This window comes from Agelaius phoeniceus, chromosome 8 (genome assembly GCF_051311805.1).
Source record: "Agelaius phoeniceus isolate bAgePho1 chromosome 8, bAgePho1.hap1, whole genome shotgun sequence".
In the NCBI taxonomy this organism is placed as follows: domain Eukaryota; kingdom Metazoa; phylum Chordata; class Aves; order Passeriformes; family Icteridae; genus Agelaius; species Agelaius phoeniceus.
The window spans coordinates 17,853,592-17,873,866 of NC_135272.1; the positions used below are offsets into that span (position 1 = coordinate 17,853,592).

Below are 20,275 nucleotides of genomic sequence, written 5' to 3' on the forward strand. Positions count from 1 at the left end.
AATTTCTGAATAAGCTGTATTAAACCTGTACACCTACTTTTGTGTTATAAAATGACAGCCTGCTCAACCAGACCACTCTAAGCTATCAGTGGTAAGTTTAAGTGCTGGTATTTCCCTAACCTGTGACATGTTCAAACACTTTTCTCTCCAGCCATCCTGAAGCAGCACTGGCTAGTGCTAGTGCTCTGCTGGCTACTGCAACCAAGCTCAGTGTGTGGAAAGCATTTCCACAGCATTGTGTGGCTCAGTCCTTAAACTGTTTCAGGTGATGTGTTTCTGGCCTGGCTGCTGGACTCCCTTTAGCTGAGAAGGGTTGGGCCAGGAAGAGGCATCAGTGCTGAACTGTGCAGTGGGGCTGGAGGAGCTGTGTATGGTGGATTGCTGGGACAGTAGTGTTGTGGTTCTTTGGTCATTTATTTTTCCTTTGGCAGAATTTGGGATATCGTTGTTTTCAGGCATGGCAAAGGAACAGAATTGTTTCCTATTCACTGTGTTTATTAAACTTGGAACATTTAAGATTCTGCATTTGTAATTTTTTTTTTCCTGATTACTGGGAAGGAAATCTTGGTCCTGCAAATTAAATTAAATACACAACCTTTAAAACATTTCTGTGTTTATTTAAAATGTTTTAAAATACTTTAAAATTACTGTGTGCTCAAGACAGGAGGGGCAATATCTGAGACTGAGACTATTCATACTCTGGTAAGTCTCTTTTTGAAAATCAGAGCTAGGGAGTACCTACTGAAAATATAAATGATCAAGCCCATCTATATTTTGTATATATGAAGTAACACCAGTGTTAGAATGTTCCAGTTTGTTCATATGACCTGCGCTACTTCCTCAGCACAGAATTAGCTCTCATTTCCAGACTCTAATGGATTTGTTGAAATCTATTCTGATTTGGACACCCATCCAAAAAAGTTTGGGCTGAAGCTTAGGAAGGTTGCTCCTTCATTGTATTTCCCAGTTTTTTCCTCTGCAAAAAATTTCCTGTAACTACTTCTCTCATACAAAATTGCCAGTTTCTCTTTCCCTGGTGTTGAGAGCCTATTACAAACCCTCTGATTGCAAAATCTTGAGTTCCCACTGTCAGCACTGTTTCAATTCCCAGTTTCTAGGTCACATTAAAATACTATGGAAGTAGCTTTTATTCATCTTTCCCTGTTTAAATGTCTCATTTATGGTCTCCTGGCATGGCATTCACACTGAAAAGTGTTACTGCTTGTATGAGTAAGTGGCACAAACAGACTTTGCAGAAGCCTGTAAGCTGTAATTTGCTGGATGATGAAAAGGGGACATAAGGTAAGGTTGGTCCAATACAATCTCTTTATCACCAAAGGCTGAAGTGTTGAGAGGGGGAAAAGGAGATCGTTCCAAAGAAATCTTCTTTGTTGACTGCCTAATGATCCATAAATGTTTTGTTTCCTTAAATTGATGATTGTGTTTTTTAACACTTTCATGTTCCTTGTGTCAGCAGAGGCCATGATGGATCTCTTGGCCTAAATAGGAATGAATTAGGTTATTTGATTAGACTGCTGTAGTAATTCTATTTCTTGTGCACATTTCTGATTAGTTCCTAAGTAGATGCCTATAACCAAACTAGAGCTTTCAGAAAGAATTGAAATTTGAGCATTGCCTGCAGGCTTATGAAGAATCAAAAATATCCAGCAAATTGTCATGTAACAGTCCTGTGAAGATGCAGCTCAGTAGCTTGAACCATCTTCTAGTCTAATAATGTTCCGATATAAGATTAATTATTTATTGCTGCAAATTTTTGATTATTGCTATATTTATGTTACTATAAAAGTAATTCATGATACTGTGTAAAGATGAGGCAAATTCTGGAGAACATGATGAAAATTAAAAGATGTTCTGGAGAATATATCAAAACTATTTTTTTTAAATTGGTGTGTAATAAAACCTGTAATTATTTGCCTAACTGGAACATAAAACCTAAGGTTTTAATAAGTATGTTTACATATTTTTTGCTGCAGTAGAAAAAACCACTGCTTATGGCAGAAGGTGCTATTTGAAATGTTTAGGCACTGTGGAAGGATGCAAGAATGGAGCTGTGACTCTTGAAACTCACTTCAAGAGCCAACAACAGTAGCTGGGGCAAGCTGTGCCCAAGAGGCTGTGGGTTAGGACTGGGACAATTGGGATGGTCCTTGTGAGTCAAACACTGCTGTGAAAGCCAGGCAAGCCCTGCCATAATGAGCTTGCTTCCAGTGCCAGGGCTGGTACTGTCGTTCTGTAGTGTCTGAACATGGTTTCCCAAAATGGTTGATGTGTACCCACCCTCTTCTGTACCAGAGAACATTAGCTCAGCAGCTGATTGACAAATGTAAAACTCCTAATCTTGATTTGAAGTCTGCACCTTTTAGATTTGTTTGTGATATTTCTGGTTTAAATTGGGATTGGTGTGAGAAGCTGCATCTACAATGAAGAAAACACTTCTATTTCTGGTCTGTTTCACACAGACAGCCTGAAAGGCTTCCGCTCGGATGGAAACAGGTCACATTTCATCCCAAAGCAATTGAAATGACAGCTACAAATTCTGTAAAAAGTTTATAACAAGTCTTCTGACAGATACTGAAATAAGGAGTACTAGAGACCAGCAATAGAATGTTCATAATGGCCCTCATCGTACCAGTCCTGGTCAGGTACAAATTCTACCAAGCTTACTGATCCCAGAAAATACTTTAATGAATAAGTAGTCCAATTGCAATTCAAAATAGGGTATCAAAATAAGGGAGGAAAGAAAGCAATGTCTTTCTTGGCCTCTCAAAATTTTCACCTGTTCCTGTGTCATTAATATATTCTAGGAATGGTATATATTCCACTATATGACACACTCCTGTTTTTTCCTTGACTGCTCTTAACACCTGCAAATTATTCCTTGAATCTCAATTTACTGTGAGCAGATTTTGGATATATGGAGCATCTGGGGCTGGTACTGGAACTGTAGAAGAGAAATTATGTTAGAGCAAGTAAGATGATTGCCCACATTGCAGGCAATGTATGTTCTCAGTATTAAGGAACCAGTGAAAAAATGGTGTGCTTTGCTCTCTGGAAAATCCCTGGCTGAGAACAAAAGCTGCCAACATGCTTATGATGCTCTCCAAAAACCAAAACACCAGCCTAAAAGTGTTTGAAGTGATCTCCATGTAGTTAAGAAGATTTCTGAATTCAAATCCTTTAAAGAAGAGTGATGTATTCAGCTGTTTTAGTGCGAGTAGAAACATTAGTTGCAATTTAGGTTCTGAGGAAGAAAATTATCTACTTTCTCTTCTCTCTTAAGGTGCCTTGGATTCTTAATCACTTGGTCCTGGGACCAGTGCAGTGTTCAATTAGTGCACTCAGTGCCTGTTAATAATCTGTTTTTCTTCGAGTAGTAACACTGTCACTCCACTTTGGTACATGTGTACTTGGAGTAAATGCACACTGAAGGCAATCAAAACTACATGTGAGCTTGTAGGGACAAAATTTGGCATTCACAGTTTAAACACAACAAGGACCAAATGTAGTAAAGTGGGAAAAGCTCTTTTTCCACAAGACCTTAGATGAGGTTAGTGGCACTTAAATAATACCATGGAAAATTCATTCTCTTCAGTAAGTCCCAGTCTGTCAGGAGGCTGACAATCTGATAGGTTTAATCTCTGGGGGTCTAAAATGAGACTGGCCAGCTGTGGTTCATGGATCACCAATAGTGCATGGTGGTCCATGTGTTATAAAGGGATTAGGGAAGAATCCATTTATCTTCAGGCAACTATGCTTTTCTAGTTGTTTTAAGGACTTACAGAACCTTCAGAAATAATTATTTTTCCTCTTGATGATGGAAATAAAGATATCAAGCAGTTGCCTGTCCTGTGCTGCAATGTCTTTCTTTTCTCCTACTTTTTGCAGGAAATTTGACATTTTACTCTTCTGAAATGGAAAGAAGGGAAGTGAGGCTGCAAAGGCCAACCTTGAATCTCAAAATGACCAGGGAAGTTTGAAGTTGCTTCTAAGAGAGGAAGATATGGGACTCACAATTCTCAGCAGTCAGGAAAAAGTAAATATTACAATTTCATAGACATAGCCAAGCACAGTGGAATTCATTTTATCTTTTCTCCTTAGAACTGTCCTACTTTGATGCTGCAGAAGGATGGTCACACAAGGGAACATGTTGTCTTGTGGGTGAGAGTTTGAGAGTGCTGCTGGCCAGGAAAGGAGATGTTGCTCTAAGAAGTGGCCTGAATATGTAGTCGAAGATCTTCTTTTAAATACCATAATATCCCCAGGGCATTAACACTGACTAGTGAAGAAGTCACTAAATTATTACAGTTTCCAGTTGTGTTGTTTAAGCATGTAACCTGATTCTCCTTACTCAACATTGACATTTGATTCCAGAACTTTGGTCTTAACTTGGCTGATTGGGACTCAGATATTTCTCCCATGACTTCTAATAATGCTTTCTTTGGTCTTGAGAGGTCTTAAATGAAAAATAATTAATTTAATACAGATTTTTTTTCCTAAGCTCTTGCAGCTCTAATAAGAGAGTATTGCAAAACCTCTATGTTAAAATTTAAATAGCAGAGAAGAAAAGGTGGGCAGGAGGCAGTAAGAAAAAAAGCACAATGGAGGATAAAAAAAAGGAGATAATGGTCTATAAGCTCTTTGTGGCAAGGAAGGATTCCTTGTGCAGAACAGCACACCAGTGGGCCTAATTAATGCCTGTTACTTGCCACTTAAGGCTTGTTCTGAAACTGCTGGTAAAAAACAAAGAGAAAATGAGAGGAAGAAAGAAATTCTGGAAGGGAAATGCAGAAAACACAGCACAAATACCTCCCTTGAGATTCCAGCTTTTGACTATAGGAACTTCTTGGAAGTAGAGGCTCCTACAGTTCATGATGACAGTGGCTGTAAATGGGGACACAATAATGTTGGGATAGGAAGGGGAGAATATCTTTACCTTTTCTTGTGAGATTTGTCCCGTGGCAGTCTGATCATGGGTTTATTATGGGGTGATTTAAGCTGTAGGAGCTGGTAACAGGCTTGAAGAGGATATGTCCATGTGTGAGTGTTGCTGAGGCCAAGAAGGAAAATAGAATGGAACCTGGTTTCTCTGGCTTGTGGAAAAACAGAATCAAAATAGAATAGGAAATACCTGAAATAGAGCAGCTGTTCAGCTAAGTGTTGTTTTAATGCAAAACTATCCCTCTTAAATTTTTTTTTCTAAATTATTATTAAGATCTTAGCAATATTTATAATAATACAAATAACTTTTCTGGACATGGTTTTATAGACAGATTTATTTTTACATAGTTGTTTATTTGCCATCTGAATTGTTGCTGTGATGCTATCTAGTATCACCATTATCTGGTGTGAGAGAATAGTCTGATCTGTCTGAAAAATGGAGCTGATATGTAAACTGTGTACATCAAAGGCATTTATCTAGTGAGTGTCATGTCATATACTCACAGAGAGCAAATTTCAGAAATGGTTTTTTTTGAACTAATATCTAAACTCATCTTTTAAAATCAAGAGTGACCCCTATTCAAACCTATAGTTGTGTGTTGGGGAGGTATCCACTCGTGGCATCCAGAGTGAACAGCGATGCTTCAGCACTTGTCCATCCTGCCCACAGACCCCTTGGAGAAGGAGCTGCTGCTTTGGGAACTGCAGAAGGGATGAGTAGCATGGCACTGCTGCCTTAGGCTCTGCTCATGTTTCACATGCTGGACTGGAACATGCCCTGTTAACCTTTGGCCTAAAGGTAATCCATGGTTTATACAAGTTAAGATATTTATGATCTTTTAGTAGCCTCATTCACATGAAAGACCTATAATTTTGCCCTGATTCAAATGCAATATGTACTGGTATTAGGGATATGCTTTTCTTTGTTTTGGGAGGATATAAGGATATAGGTATGAGAGAATTGATTATATTCCATACTATGCATTTGGAGATAGAGCCAGTAATATGCTAGTTAGCAGTTTTACATAATCTCATTGGCTTCAGCAGCCAATTTTATCCTTTATCCTTTTCTTGCACTATAAATGAAAAAGACTCAGTCCATTAACATTTAAATTGGAGATACAGATTCCTGATGTAAACTGTTTGCATTGACATTAATAGTGGGCACAGCCCATTAGTGTGAGCTCATATTAGCAACATCTTAATAATCATGGCAGAGCTTTTTTTAAAGTTATGGGAATTTCACTGTAGCATATAATTAAATGTGTATGGAATTTTTATTGTGTATAATTAAGATGCATGATCTTTGTTTATTATAGCATTAGAAAGTACTATAATAGCTCTGAAAAGCACTGGTTGTCATGTGGTACTCCTTAATTATGGAAAAATACTATAACACTTCAGGTTGGGCTGATTAAAGCAATTAGCACAAAATTATAATTGGATGCTATTAAAGTATGTAAAAATATTTACAAGCCTCCTCATGACTATGGGAATTGGGACTTGAATGTTTTTCTTCTTAAGAAGATGCAATTTTATGTTTTTCCTGTTGCTATACAAGAAAAAAATCTCCACAAATCTATTAGTTACTTATTGGGCAATGTTACGAGGTTCCTATGTGTGTGCATGTATTTAAAGCTATTTCAAATCCTTTAAAATCTGAAACTATGCGTGTTGATCTTATCCATAAAAGCATTCTCATCTGTATCCTTCTAACCAATACTTAAGCAGTGTAGAAGTTGGATCCTTCTGATAGTGGGGCCCTGGAAAATGTTGAAGATAGACTCTGAAAATGTTAGGCTTTGTGTTTTCCCAGATCATTGCACCTGCATAAGCAGTATGATAAATGATATAATTGTTATTGTGATGATTTTTTAGTAATTAAATATAATTATTGTATAATCATAAGAAGAATCATGAGAAACTATGTTAGAAATTTAAAGGGGGCCACGGGAAGCCATGCTTGGCTAAAATCTATGTATACAATAGAACAATTTAAGTTTAATAATTAACATAAAGGTTACATAACTATAGAATATAAAAACACGTTCATCTCGAATGTATGGTCAGAGTCAGATTTGGGTTGAATACCCTTGACACCCAGAGCTCTTAATAAAAGCACTGACATGTGATCATTTTCCTGATTATATGTTTCCGAACGCTAACACTTTTCTTAAAAGATCTAAAGTTCATGTTCCTCTACCTAGACTATGATAAGATTTTCTCCTGTCCCATTGCCTTCATTTAGGAAACACTGATTTTTTACTTCAGTTCAGTTTTTGGCACAATATTTTGTGGCACATTAATATTTTCCTCTTGCTTTTTACATGGCCAAATATGGGACATCTCTGTCCTCCCTTCTTGTTTTGACGGTTTGGGTTCTGTGTGGATCCCAGAGGTATTCATCATTTTAGGGTAGCTGAAACAAGAAACATCAGCAACTGAAATATGCAGATCAAAAGGCTGGAGGGAATAAGGCCCTAAATATTTTTAATTTAAATTATTCTGTCATCTTCTGGGTTTTGGATCTTTGGAGTGCACTGAAGTGAAGCTTCTCTTCACAGCCATACACAAAAGGAACTCAAGTACTTAAAAATAAGAACTAAAAGAAATTGTTATTGGTAGTACAGGGATAGCTGTTTTTCTCTGAGCTGTTACTTCTTGAAATAGTTTCTTATTGTTTGCACAGTAATCTCTCCAGTTCCTTCTTGAACCTGTTGTTCCTGGGAAGTGGGGAGATGTGATGATAACAAAGTTCTTTAAGGAGCAACTAGTGGGGAAATGTCATCTGTTTTAATAAAAATGTAAGTTTTTGGTCTCAAAATCTTTTTCTGCTTCTGCTCATAATGAATTGAAATATTTCAGTCCATTTTACTTTTTCCTAAAAGAAACTCTGAGACATTTCTGCCTCATATCTGCCTCAGTAAGGAAAGTGGAACAATATTGTTTCAGCTGGGAGATGTCCCATTTGTTATGATAATAGATTGTGTTTTCAGTGTTTTTGTTTTGTTGCTCTCACCAACTCTATTTGTGTAGTGATGAGAATTCTCTGCCAAATTATGAGATGTGGTATTTCCCTCAGCCAGGGATGTGCTCCCTAAAACTGTATTAAACTGTCTTTCTTCAATGTTCCATGTCAGTGCCTTGCTTATCTCTATATGTGTACTTTTTTTCTACTAATTTTCTGTTCTCCACTTAAAAATGAGGAGTCTGAGTTTTCACCACAAACAGGTGCCAGCCATCTCCATATGCTATACAAATAATTTAATCTGAATGCAGCTTAGTGGTTCTGGTGAGTTGTTGCAGATGTTTTTGTTTGTTAGTTTTAATTTAAATAATATATATCCAAATCATGTGGCTAAACCAAAATATTTTGTCTTGTCACGTCGTAAAGGAACGTACAGGTTATGTAGATGTCATCATTTCATGTCATTTATTAATGACAAGTAACACATGGGTGGTCCCAATGATTACACTTCAGTTTGGACTGTTTAGGATGCTGAGAACTAAATATTTCCTTCTCCTTAAAGAATCTCTCTTAACTGATGGTATGAATTCTTTCAAATAAGGTACTCTACCCACCAGAACTTTAGTGAGAAACTGCTCTATACACCCATTTTTGTACTTTGGTATAGAAATTTTAACTTTTCCCCAGACACTGGCTTGATTTATTTTTCTTTCATTTTGACAGAAGTTTGGACTAATGCTTTTTTACTAAATAGAATAAAAATTTAAAAAATGCAGCTATCCTTGCAGGTGATAATGAAATAGGGATTCTTTTGCATGTTAAGAAAAGAATGCTATAGTGAAATTTTACTTTGTAGCTACAGCAGTTACATGCTGTAATGTCTAGACACTCCTCTCCCTTATTCATAGATGAGTTGTTTAAATTAATGGACAATAAGCCCTGATCAGATTTTTGGGTGAAGTACAAAACAGCTGAGACAGATGATGTTCAGCCATCTAATTGCCTAAATTTAATTTTTTGATTCTTACTTACATTCAGTGGCAAATCTGTCAAGACACAAAAACTTGTCCCCTTCTGCCTGTCTCAGATGTTCAGGTTTTGGTCCCAAATACAATAATTAGCAGTATCACAATGAGAGCAGAATTCGGTGACCACTGTTATTTCATGGTTTCAGCAGCTCCGTCTCACTGGGAGTGCTTTGAATTTTTCACTCAACTTAGCAAGATGGTCTTTGATACACTTTTCATTATTAAGCTAATAGGAAGGCTCATGGAGGACTTTAAAATGGATTCAAGTGTGAAATCAGTAGGTAATATACATAATGAGGCCATTGCTACAGCTGTGCTGCTTGGTAGAGTTAAGCTACAATGAAACTTGAAATTGGCTTTGGCTTGAGTTAGACCTGAATCTGTGAACAGCAGAGATATTGGGAATATCAGGCAAAAAATCTGAGATTTCTTCATCAGCCTAAGTTGTCTATGGGTAAGTGATCTTGCACAGCTGATTTGGGGGGAAGGGGAAATAACCCTCCTCTTTCCTTGTTTCTCATAAGCAAAATGGCAACAAAACCTCCTATGTGTATTTCTCCCGTCTATCCCTCTGAGGTTCTGACTATAAACTGGTTTCTTCTTTCCCTTACCTGCTTGTGGATTTCAGGCTTCCTTTCCTATCTAAACTATCACATGGCTTCTCATGGTAATACAATGGTATGATATGGTTCTGTCTGAAAATACTGAGTGGATCTCATCTTGCAAACACCTCAGTGTTTTCAGATCTTGCTGTTGTTCTCAATCATTTGCTGGTATAACAAGGCAACTAAAATTAATTTTTCAAGTTCTCTAAATCTGTCTGTGCATTTCTATAATTGTAAAGCCATAAAATGATGCCCAGCCTTGTGAAAAGTTGGATGTTCTTGTGGCTACGACTGATGGGGGGAGAGCAGAGGGAGGAAATAAAAGCTTGGTTCTTCTCTCTCTGTCACATACTTTTCATGCCTTATAGCATGTCACTTAGTCTGTGTCTCTGTAGGGATCTCGTAACTACTTGTACCTGTAGGGATAATAGCCCTTCTTCTCTTCTCTTATCTATCCCGTTGTTTTGGTTGGTGAACCCTTCCTAGTAAAATACTGTTTTTTACAGTGTGTGTGCAATGAGATGATATCTATATTGTTTCCTTCAAGCTGTGCTATAAATATTTTTGGGAATTGTCTGTCAAAATATTTTAAAAAACAAAAAAAATTTATTTTTAGGAAAATAATGCTCCCATGCTTCTGTTGTTGTTGTTTTGGAGTGGGTTTTTTTGGTTGGTTTGTGGTTTTTTGGGTTTGGGTTGTGGGGTTTTTTTGTAGCCCACAAAGAAAGCATGGCCAGTATTTCCTGAAATAGTCTGTGGTTTTCCTCTCTGCATGAATTGCTGTACTGTATCTTGGAGTTGTGTTCTACCATGAGAGCAAGACAAACTGGGAATCCACAGGAGTTGGTCTTCAACATTCTCAGGAGGGGAAGTGGAGGAGAAAATGCTGATCTTGTCACTCTTGTGACCAGTGACAAGACTCAAGGAAATGGTGTGGAGCTGAGCTGGGGGAGGTTTAGGTCAGATATCAGGAAAATGTTCTTTACCCAGGGGACAGTTGGGCATGGAACAGGCTCCCCAGGGCAATGGGCACAGCACCAAGGCTGCCAGAGTTCAACAAGTGTGTTTGGAAAATGTTCTTGGGCACAGGGTGTGATTGTTGGGGTGTCCTGTGCAGGGCCGGAGGCTGGACTCGATGATCCTGATGAATCCCTTCCAAGACAGCATATTGTATGGTTCTGTGAATAAAGGGATCAAGAGGAAGAACAACAATTCTAGTGACTGTACCTTGTTTTCTGACCAGGAATTAATGTTTCTAATCCTAGCTTCTTGAAGGGTTTAATTTGAATATGTTTTGTTTATTATAAATGTACAGGAACCTTATCGTCTGTGAAACAGGCAAATTGTTATTGAATTGATATGTTGAATTTAAACAAGGGGTGATAGAGAGATTTCAAAGGGGATGAAAGTTCAAATTTAGGTCCTGAGTTTTTTGTTTTGGGAGGTTTTTTTGGCAGGTGCTGTTTGGTATGTTTAGTGCAGTAGGCATGGACGGTGTGATGTTGTAAGAACACAGCTATTCCTGGTCACACTTACAGACTTGAAGAAGTAACACACATATAATAAAGAGAATCTGTGCCTGAGGAAATGCAAGTGATTATGCAGTTGTGAAAATTAATATTAGCCTGAACTTCTTGCAAACAATCTGGGAGACCTAGTAAAATCAAGTGCAGTTTCTGCAGTGCTGTCTGAGCTCATGCAAAACACTTTGTGGTTATATATTTGTGTATAACGAGGCCTCATTCTCTCAGGGAAATGAAAGAACCATGGCCCCTAAAGGACAGGAAGAAGGCATCCTTAAGAATGAAGATGGAGAGAGAGTGGAAGAGGGAGACTCAAGATTCCTAAAATAGCTTTTTTGGTTTTGGGGCATCTCACAGGGGAATATACAGTGAAGCCTAAGAGTTAGAAGACTAATCAGTCTTTTCTTGAGCCAGTGAGTTTTTTTCTTTTATATCTGTTACTCCAGAAAACAGCCAAAATCTCTAAGCCTTCTTTTTGACAGAAGCAGATGAATTCAGGAAATTCTAATTCTGGAATACTAGCCAGAAATTGGGAAACCAGCTTTTAACAAAGTACAGAAAAAATATATGCTTGAAACTTCAATAACTAAAAGTGGTTAGAGAAATCTGGAACTCCCCTTACCTAGCACAAATTTTTGACAATTGGCCACACAGAATTCTTAGTATTATTTTAAATGACCTGAAATGTTTAATGAAATGTTTTCAGTTTTAAGAATAGGAGCATATCCCAACACTCTTGAACAGAAAGTTGCAGTGCCAGAAATCCCCTAAGGAAGTCTGTTCCTGCTATGAGATCCTGGGCAGGGTGACTTGAATAAAATTGTGAATGCTTCAGGGCTCATCCAAATTGAGCGAACTCTGAACCTTAGAGATTCACACACCAGCAGTTTCTTTGAAGTGAAAGAGTTTGTGAGGCAAATCCAGGAAAATTTATTGCCTATCAAAGATTTTTGCCACCGCCCAGCTGTGGGACAATGCCTGGCACTGGTGTGGGAGCAAGGCATAGGGTAGGATGCCTTCTGCTCTGATGTGGGGCTCAGCTACTGCGGAGCAAAAAGATTAAGACTGGACTACAAGTCATGACAGTTCAAAGCATTACAGGGTTTGAGCTAATTCCTGATTCTCTTTGTTCTTTTTACCATAGGAGAAAAGGAGCCAGGACAGGCAGGTGATTACCTTTGGTTGTTGTTGCTGTACCACAGTTAGAAAAACAAATGTGGCTGATATGTTTAATTTTGACTTAACTGTAACAAGACAGGTTGATCAGTGCAGTGTTGCCTAGTGCTCACAGCTGCCCCAGCACACCAGCTGTCCTCCTGCAGGGCGGCAGCTGGTCCTGCCTTGGTGATTTCCACTGTTACTGCAGAACTCCTCATTGCCCTGCACCTCTGAAGGAGCAGCTCCATTTAGTTTTAACCCATTCTTCTTCTCCTAGCTTTAGATTGCCAAAGATTAGGTACAGAGGAAGGAGGAGATAGAAAATCTACTTTTTGTTTTGTTGATTTTTTTTTTTAAATTTAGCTCCAGATTCTCTGTCATATGTAATGATTTTCTGATGGTTATGCACCACATAGTCACTCCTGATATAGTAAATTATCTTTTAATAGGAAAACTGAGGAAATGGCCTCTAATGATTCTTTGCAAGATGTTATTTTTACATCTGCAATAACTGATTTGAGTCTCAGTGGTGGCCAACGGCCAGGAAAAGAGCACAACAGTGCTTTCTAATAGAACGTGTGAATCTTCCTTACAATGTTAAAATAAGGAGTTTTGGATAATTTCCTTCAGAGGCAGAAAAAAAACATTCTGCACAGCTGTACTGCTCATGATCCCTCTGTGATCCCTCACCCAGGGTTATGGTGACTTGATATCCTGTTTGGTTTGTGTAGGCCAGTCCATGTTCTCATGCCTCTTTTTTTTACACTTATGCAACCGCTCTGCTCTGTCAGCTGTTGAGGCAAGAGCTGTGCTGGGACCTTATGCAAGGCATACAGGCTGCTTTTCTCCTCTTGTGGAGAAGGACTTGTGAGTGAGCTTGAAGTATGATCCCAAATCCTACCAGGTCCTAACTGCTGCTGGGTAAATGTAACATCTGACCCTGCTGAGAGTGTCACCTTGGTTGTTGCCCACACAGCTGATGTTTCACTGCACATGTACATTGTCCCCCACATTCCCCCCATTAAAAATCAGTTGAATAGAAAACATTTCCTTGAAGCTTTTGAAGTTAAGACTGTACTTAATTTTGGCTTGTTTTCTGCTTTTCTTTCTTCTTCTGTGCGTCTTAGCCCGTCTTATTGTATAAATCTCTCAGTGTGTTTATATATAGAGAAAAACTGAATGAGAAATTCCCATAGCTGCTTTTCACTTTGGACTGTTTTTAAGGCTTAAAAACCATTTAAGTCTGTCTTTTCAATGGAATAATTTTGAAATAAAAATTGTCAGGGATCAAGTTGTAATAAAAATTTCATGTTCTTTCTTTCTGTTTTGATGGAAATCACTGAACTGGAGCAGAAGGCTGGGAGCCTCATAGACTAGGACATTGGATCTGGGACTGCACTAACTGAAAACTAAATTAACATTATAGACAATAAAGCCCAGCCTTCTATTTGAGTTTGTTCTGTGAAGATTTTTTTTAGTTTTTTTTTTTTTTTTTTGTGAAGAATTTGTGAAACAGGCATAATATGAAGAGTGGAAGTGATGGGAAATTTTCAAACTTTCAGTTTCCTAAAATTAAAACAATTTAAGGATACAGTACACTAAGAAGTATCCTAATACCAATGACTACTGCTTTCCATCAGGACTAATAAGTTTTGATTGCCCATTTCATCGTGATGATAGTGGGATTGTGTGTCATTGCACCTGCCAGTCTCACTTGCTTCAATGTAGCAGTTGCAATATAAATAAATTAAAATATGACTAAATATTAGAATGGGAAAATTCCATCTGTTTATACCAGCAGCTGTTTAAAACCATATAATATATGTTGAGATATGAAGCAGAGATGCCTTAGTAGCACACTTAAGGAATGCAGGGCTTGTATCTTCATATATGACTCCTTTATCTACATATTACTGGGAACTTCCAGGCTTTGATTTGGGAGGATGTGGTACCTTGCTGCCTCTGAGACAGGCCAGCTGCTAGTGGAGTGAATTAGATTTGTATCTGCTGCTGTGTTCTGGTCTGATGGGGAAAATCTTTCTTGTGGCACTCCCATACTTTGGATTGTTCTGAGCTGAGCACAGTGCTATGTATTACTGCTTTTACCTGAGTATCATGATTATTTTTAAATTCAGGAGCCAAGCTAACAAAACACAGTGTTTTCCTGAAGAATTGCCTCTAGTGCAAATGGACAATGTAAATACTTTTCCACCTCTCTGATTTTGAATCCTGTGTGTGTGGCGGGGAGGAGGGTGGGGGGAAGAGAGAAATATCATCATGGTTTAACTGAACAATGTGATTCTCATGTTGGTATTAGGCTGAGTACAAGGAGGAGCTCCTAATGCCCTTCACTCCCATCATAAGCATTTTGGAAAAGTTGGCTTCTCTGCTAATGAAGCTGGCTATGTTAATTGTGACATATTTGAAGACTTTATGTTTTGGTTATCCTTAGTTCTGTGAAAGCTGGCTTCCAAATATTTTTGGAAATGGATTTTTGAGGAGAATTTGTCCAAATCTGACAGAAGTTGCAATTCTAACACTTACCATGTGAATTCAATGTGATGTCTTTCCCCTAGGCAAAATAACAAATTCTGAGCAAATTTATCCCAGTGAGAATTTAATACTATTTCCACGAATAAATGTCCCTCTTTTTGGTGTGAATCATACCTGGATTATTAACACGTGAAATAACAGTTTCAAACTTCACAAATAATTTACATTTGTAAGCACACTACTAATAATTCAGTGTAAAAAGTTTTGGTTTTCTATGGAAGTTTCTGATTTTTATGAAGGAATGTGATTTCTCTTTTGTTTTTCCCTTTCCACCCCTTAGCTCTGATTTACTGATGATGTTGTTTCCTTGTGCCTTTTCTCTCTTTTTTTTTTTTTTTTCCAAGTTAAGTTAATCCTAAATGCTGACACAAGAGATTTTAGTAGGAAGCTCATCCTATCAGCTGTTGATAGGGCTCACACTGTTAGTGCAAGTCCCAGGCCAGGGCATATGCCTAGATCTGTGCTGCAAGCAGTGTAGGCTGGAGTAAACAGACTTGACTAACTTTTACTCACCAGGGATTTGGCCCAAATATTTTGGTTACAATAAGGAAAACTAATGTTGGTTCTTAATTAGCCAAATGTGAGATATTTTGCATTTATCTTTGTGTTATTTTACAGTTCAGTATATTTTATAGCAAGCGTAAAAGTAATAAATTTCTTTTAATCCTATCACCCTGCAGTAATATAGTGGAATGTTTGCTAATTGCTGAGAAGCATTTTATTTAAAGATAAATAGCCTTTGTACTGGAAATGAAATTTCAAGTTGTTTAATTTTATGCTGATATGCTAAAAGCAGTTCTGTACACAGATATCTTTATCATCAGTTTTACTAGGGGGCCTATAGCACATATATTTATAATATATTAGCAGGGAATTTTAATATACCCTGTGAATAATATAAACTAGCAAAATAAGATGGGGCATCCTGACAAAATAAACATGTATTTAGTAATTAATTTCATTTGGGAGTGATGTGTACCTGTCATTTCCATCCATGCAATAAGAAGTCTCAAAGGCTCTCATGTGCTCCATATTTTTTCCTAGCTCCTGTACATGACTCCCAGTATTTTTAGCTCTTTTTTTCATCTTGAAAGTTTTCTCATCTCTTCTAGTACATTTGCCTCCTAGTTCTTCCCTGCAAGGTGTTAATCTTCCCCAGTGCTTTTATTTTACATAAGGCATTTACGTGCTAATTTTAATTTTCCTTGATTTCTTAAAATGCTTTTTAAAAAATCCATATCTTTACGTAGCAATGGCATTCTGAAACTGTCAATACATTTTTTGGTAAAATGCCTTGTAGGAAGCAAAGAAAGCAATAAAAGTCTTTAAGTGGCCTTGGTTATGGAAATAATGTGAACCACTCTTCTGCACTGTGCCTGAATGTACAAGAGCAACTGCTGAAGATTTCTTGGTACATAGAATGGCCAAATCCTCACCCTTCAACAAACAATATATTAATTCTTGTAAGAAACATTTTATTGAAATTAAAGTAGTACAGAAAAAAATGACTTGTAGGGAGTATGTGGAGGAAGAGTCTTCCATATCAATCTACTTGGTTTCTACTAGACTGATTCTTGCTGCATTGTGAATTCAGGGTGATGTCTTTGAGATCAATATCTGTAATCTGGAGGTTTGGTTGATTTTTTTATTTTTTATTCTGGTGTACTTCATCTGCACCCAAACAATAGTTAACAATGTTTGCAGACAACAAAAACAACCCTTATGTCCACTGAGTGCAGTGGGACCCATGTCAGATTTCCATCCAATGCAGTTACAGTTCTTGTGACTGATTTTTGGATACAAGGTGTTGGTTCACTGTTCTTGTGAGCAGCTGGAATAGCTGGAGATCAGGGGGATGCCAGAGATAAGGAGTGAGGAAAAGACTGAGGAGTGGGGATGAGGAACTGAGCCTGTTATTTTAAATCATCCATGTGCTGCTCCCAAGCTGCTCTGCCATGGACCACTGTGGATCTTCCATATCCTTGTGGTTGTGCACTTTCATTTTTTAGCATAAACTCTCATCTGTTAACATGTTCTTTGTTTTGCATTCTGTGCTGTGCTTTTAAGAACCAGGGCTGTGGTGCTGTGTGGTGTGGGGTTGTGCTGTACCAAACCTCTGTGGCACAGTCTGCCTTCGCCCTTCAGGCTGAGGAGGGAAGAGCTGTGCTCTGAGGTGAGGCCTCTCCTGTGTTTAAAGACAAGTTTATACAAGATCACAGTGTGACACTTGAGTTACCTTGAGTTTTGGTACCACTTGTGCTCAGCCTGCAAGAGGCAGCCATGGCCAGTGCCTGTGGGGCCTGGGGCAGCCCTGGCTGCTGCCCTGCCCTGGCATTGGGCATCCTGCGGCACCCAGCAGAGGCCACTGAGAATTATTATATTTTCTCCTCTGTTTAACTCTCACAGTGGCCTTGTGAGGCTGATGAATTATGTATTACAGACTAGTTTCTCTCACAGGCTTTTCTGCATTAGCTGAGGTGGTTCTGGAGGAGCCAGTGGCTCCTTGGCGGCCATGCCCACAGGAGCTGGTGGAGCTGGCCCTGCTGATGGGAAGGTGGTCATCCTTCCTCTCAGGTATGTTTAATATCCATGGCTCCCAGAGCCTGGGCTGCTGAAGGACAGGGCTGCTGTGCTGATGGCAAGGTGGTCATCCTTCCTCTCAGGTATGTTTAATATCCATGGCTCCCAGAGCCTGGGCTCCTGAAGGACAGGGCTGCTGTGCTGATGGGAAGGTGGTCATCCTTCCTCTCAGGTGTTTAATATCCATGGCTCCCAGAGCCTGGGCTCCTGAAGGACAGGGCTGCTGTGCTGATGGGAAGGTGGTCATCCTTCCTCTCAGGTATGTTTAATATCCATGGCTCCCAGAGCCTGGGCTCCTGAAGGACAGGGCTGCTGTGCTGATGGAAAGGTGGCCACCCTTCCTCTCAGGTGTGTTTAAGATCCAGTTGTACATCCTCTGTTTTATACCTGGCTGTGCCTGTGTTTCTCTACAGTCAGTTGCCTGTTTAGAAAATGTAAATATTTTAGCTATAAGGCTTTAGAACTTTTCATATTGTTGCTCACAAAAAAGTACACACTGTATGTTTTCAACACTTCTGCTAAATGCGTATCTAACTTTTATTTTTCTATGAAATGCAATATTTTCCCTAAGGAGTTAACTAATATCTCTGAAGCCTTCTAAGGTTAAGATTTGAAAAGCCTTCAATATATGTCCCTGATTTTCTGATTCCGTTGCTTATTTATTTAGGCTGATGGGAATAGGCTTTGTCTATTGTGCTTGAAGAAGAAAAGAAGATTTTTGTGCTCCCAGGAGGAAAAGGCAGTTTTCATTGGCATTTTAGTGAAATATTAAAGGCAAAGCAGATTTGGAGGGACACACTGCAGAGGCTGTCACAGTGATCAGAGAGGCACTGGAGTGAGGAAAGGGACAGCTAAATGTGTAGGTGGGGAGTCAGTCCATTTGTGTAAAGGTATGAGTAACTGAAGTTATGAATTGGTTGCAGATGGGAGATGGCAAGCAAGAAAAGTGGAACAAAATTATATTGACATCCCTGTGTTGTCTAAAGACCACTACAAGACCATTAGTATTGCTGCGTAGCCAGCAGGGAGGCCCTGTCAGGGTGAGATTTTACTTAGGCAACTGGTATTGATTTCTGGTCTGCCGCCAGGATGGAGGAAGGAAAAGATTTTTTCTTTTTTTTTTCTTTTTTTTTTTCATTTTTTCTCATGTGTCCATATTCATGGATGCAAAGCAGTGTGTCTGGGCCTGGGATGTGTGCTGTCATGACTGACTTTACTGGGGGTGAAATCTTTTGAATTGACCTTCAGACTTCTGGCCTTGACTTTGCTCATCTTTCCCTCTCGTGTCTCCTGTAAAGCCATGTTAAAAGGCAAAATTAAGAATTGAACACATGGTTGTGGCAAAGTTTTTAACTTTTGGGGTTTTTTTGCCATCTCTGAATGAATTTTGAGTGAGTTTTTGGTATTTCTGGTTGCTCAAATGGAGAGCCCTGTGTTTGCTCCCTGGGCAGCAGCAGCCAGGGCTGTGAGGGCTCAGCTCTCCCCTGGGGGTGCTCAGAGTGCTGGGGGCTCCTGCAAATATCCAATATCACAGCAGTGCAGGAAGAAACTCTAAGGAGTCAAGCTGCCTTTAATTTCTGGCCAAAGTCTGATCCAGATACTGCCAAATACAGCTGTTATTAGTGTATCTGTGTTATCTGTTCTGGTAAAAATAGAGTGAGGGCTAAAAATGGGCCATGAAGCAGCTATCAGGCCAAGGTAGCAGCTCTAGTTCTTGGGTCTCACTTGAAGTGGCAACCTGGAAGAGGAATGGCTTAGTGCTTAGTGATGCTTCTCTTCTTTTTCCTCCTGCAATGGAAGGGTGCCAGTTTCTCTTCTGTATTTATGAGTGCCCAGTTAAACATGTGTGCAGTGAGTTTATTTCCCTATTTCCTAAGAGAAAGGTTGGTACACAGAAGTTTCTGGCAAGAGAAGAACTTGTGTGAAAAATAGTGAGCTGCAGTCTGCTTGTAATAGATGGACAGAGATTGACCTGGTTTAACTCACATCAGATCCTTCCTCATGACTTACATCAGATTAGATCCTAATATATTGTTATTAATACGCTTCTTTAGTAAAGAAGATTAATGTCAGAGAAAAATGTTTTTCGTCATTCTATTTCATGTATGATAGACACTTAGCTAAGATGTTTTTTTCTTTAAAATTTATATACCTGCACACTGAAAATGGAGGCTGCAGAATTGTTAGAGAAACAAAGCACTAAAACAGAATGGTGCTGTTCAAGTGTAATAGATGATTAAATCTCCCATGCTATTTCATCCCTGTTTATCTATGTCAATACTTTTCTCTCATGTTGTGAAGCCTACTTAAATTCATTCTATTACATGTTTGACAGATTATTCCTATGGAGGGCTGGTCTGAACACTGCTTATTTCCAAGGAGATAGAATGAAAATATTCTTTTGGGAATTTGGTCCTTTAATTATGGGTAATTTTTAAGCCAATTAGTTGTGATTATTGAAACACCAGATTAAATCTCAGCATTGATTGAGGTCAGTTCTGTTAAGTCTTCAATTTTTGTGTTGTCTTGTGGAACAGACAGCTGTTTGTCCTGAAATTTTGTTTGCTGCTGCTTTATTTTCACTCACTCCTACCTCAGTTCTGACCACATATCTGATTGGGAAACAGTTATAATCAAGAATACAGAACCCAAATCCAGGATACTATAACTTCTAAAATTGTCAATGTTTTTAATTTTGCCTTATTCATGGTGATTAATTGGAACTTTTTTCAGACTCTCCATCTATTTCTGTGTGATAGTGATTGAAGAGTAAAAAAGCTATTTATTTTCAAATTCTGTCAAAAGTACTAAAGCATGTCTGTTCTGAAGCACAGCAGAAGTCAAATCCTTAGCTTATTCTTTTTCCTTAGCTCTCCCTCCAGGACCTACTCAGATTGTCTT

The 20,275-nt window shown here is 38.6% G+C and overlaps 1 long non-coding RNA gene across 1 annotated transcript in view; it reads left to right on the top strand.

Annotated features, from left to right (window-relative positions):
* The window catches only part of LOC143694639 (uncharacterized), a 296,382-nt gene that overhangs the window by 138,865 nt on the left and 137,242 nt on the right, over window positions 1-20,275 (top strand). The window contains exons 7-8 of the long non-coding RNA XR_013183243.1: window positions 3,907-4,054; window positions 5,630-5,758. This is a non-coding gene — a long non-coding RNA (uncharacterized LOC143694639). The remainder of the gene's footprint in view (window positions 1-3,906; window positions 4,055-5,629; window positions 5,759-20,275) is intronic.